The following is a 2,461-nucleotide window of genomic DNA, read 5'->3' as shown; positions in this document are numbered from 1 at the left end:
TTTCATTCACGATTAATTAACTTTACCAGACAATATGACGATGAATTAACTAACATAATTTAATTCGTTTCGTATTTTTCTTTCATTCAGAAATTCACCCTCCCCATCTGTTCACAGATAGACTTGATCAAAGAGACGGTTTTCGCATGTTAGTTTTGTGAACGTGACTTGAAGACCAAGGCTAAGCAATCAGTTCAATCGTCTGTTACAAACAACAATATCGTCTGGTTTCATACGAAAAGCGCAATGACGACATCAATTACGTGATTTTTGCGCTCGTTTTTCACTTTGGTTTGTTTGCGTTAAATATCACGTGACAGTTGTAATTCATGACGTAAACAAACCAAGACCCCCAACTCATTGACCTTTAAACCCAAATTAAAATTCGAATTTTAATTATTATCCATCCAGATGGTCGACGAATCTTGTGACGAATTTAAAAGAGTCATTCCACGCTCGCGTTACGGTCCAGTTACAGTGAATCAGAAATTTTACAAAACATAACGTCACATGTTGATGTCAACGTTACGTAACATCCGTGATGAAGTTGATGACGTCATGATGAAACCACAAATATTTACAGTTAGCAATCATGACGTAATTAAGTTGATAGCTGATTTCAACGTGACGTAGTAATCGTGGTGACGTTGTTAGATGCCATGACGTAATTTTATAAATAGGTGACAACCATATTACCATTGTATGAATAAACGTGTAGTTAACGAATGTATGAATTATGTTTACAGTTAGTAAGATAAAGTATGAGAGAATATTTATACTGTGGAATAAAAGAGATAGACAATTAGTTTATAGATTGAGTAGAAATTTTATAGAAAAGATCTGACAAGCAGTGAGATGGAACTAAGGCAGAATGAGATAGGAAATGACAACCAACAGATTTTTAAAAGGGCAGGCAAATTACAACGACATTGAGTTGAGGCAGAAACATAAGTTAATAAAACTAACGATTAGAAATGGTTTGGTGTGAAATGCCCATCGTAAAGAATTAACCCAGGTCAGCCTACAATAACAATGACTGCCAACGTTTTTTGAAAGTGTACCTTCATATTTGAAAAGATATTTTGGAAACTTGTTCTTGTCTTGTGAAAATAATAAATCTGGTAATGTATTTTGAAGAAAATATCTAACCTAGGAATGAATCAGATAGAACCTCCAGGACGAACTGTAGCACATTTGGCAATAGCACTGGAATCTTTACATGACGGCGATGGCATGGTAACGTCTAAGATATAGTGGTCGTGGGTTTTAAACTCGGCCAGTGTGTGGAAGTTTGGTCACTTTTTTAGCTTTAGTTTATCTTTTACTTTCTAATGCGTAAATATTAATATACATATTAGGTTTAATTAGGTGTTTAAATTACCCCCAAGGCACACAGGCATATACCACAAACCGTTAAAATTGTCATCGCTGTCACTTTACTGGGTTTTATCGACACGTAAATTAAATCATGGGCTCATTCAACTGGCTTTTAACTAGTCTGATAGCTACTGGACTATTTGGTCTTCAATACACTCACGTACACGTGATACTGTAATATTTTTCTTACTGACCCAACAAGGCCATGCTAAAATGGGTCAAGGGCACTTTTGGTCGTCGTTTTCAAAGTGAGATTTTTTGAATTTTTATCTAAAATCGAAAGATTCTCAGTATGGGTTTCTGAAATATTTTGATAGAATATTATATGTGAAAAGTGAAAATTTTCCTCAATTGATACAATTATGCCAACGCCTTATATCGCGAGTTCAGGTATGGTAGACTCCAGGATTTGTATAGTGATTTTTTTCAGAAACTTCTTCTGGATGAGTAGATTTATGAGCTTTGGTCGTTGATTTTAATCACCACCATATGCTTGTTCTATTGAAATTCTCCGTCGTCCTAAAAGCTGTGTATTGCATCCACTTTATTTATTTATATCAGTGAACTATAGATTATACATAAACGAACCTAGGTATTAAAACCAAATTGCATCTTTATATCTTTAGAAAAATGAGTCAATTTATTGAGACAGAAAACCTCAGGAGACTGTCCTCGACCAGTGCTGTTTTGTATCACATTTTAATCTCACTCCGAAATGATGATCGTCTAAACATCAACTTAATTCAATCAGCGTCTCAATAAACCGTGTTTATAATTTAATAAGAGTAAGGAGATCTATCACTAAACATATTCCATAAACTAGTTTTAAGCGCAACCTCCCTGGAGTTTAAACTTAATACTCCATAATCTAATTTTACACTAAACCTTCACTTTGATACAATCGGTGACAAAGTCCATAAACCAATTTGTATTAACTGTATTTGGAGCGCAAATTTGAATTGAATTCATATGGATGTTTCACGTTGAACGAATTACAGACTGCCATGATGATGAGAACCGGACGAGATCCAATACATTGGCCATTCTCATGGGATTGTCGAATTGTAACGTACGTTTAAAGACC

The sequence above is a fragment of the Lottia gigantea genome (genome assembly GCF_000327385.1).
Source record: "Lottia gigantea unplaced genomic scaffold LOTGIsca_733, whole genome shotgun sequence".
NCBI classification, from domain to species: domain Eukaryota; kingdom Metazoa; phylum Mollusca; class Gastropoda; family Lottiidae; genus Lottia; species Lottia gigantea.
Note: the sequence above shows the minus strand (reverse complement) of the source record.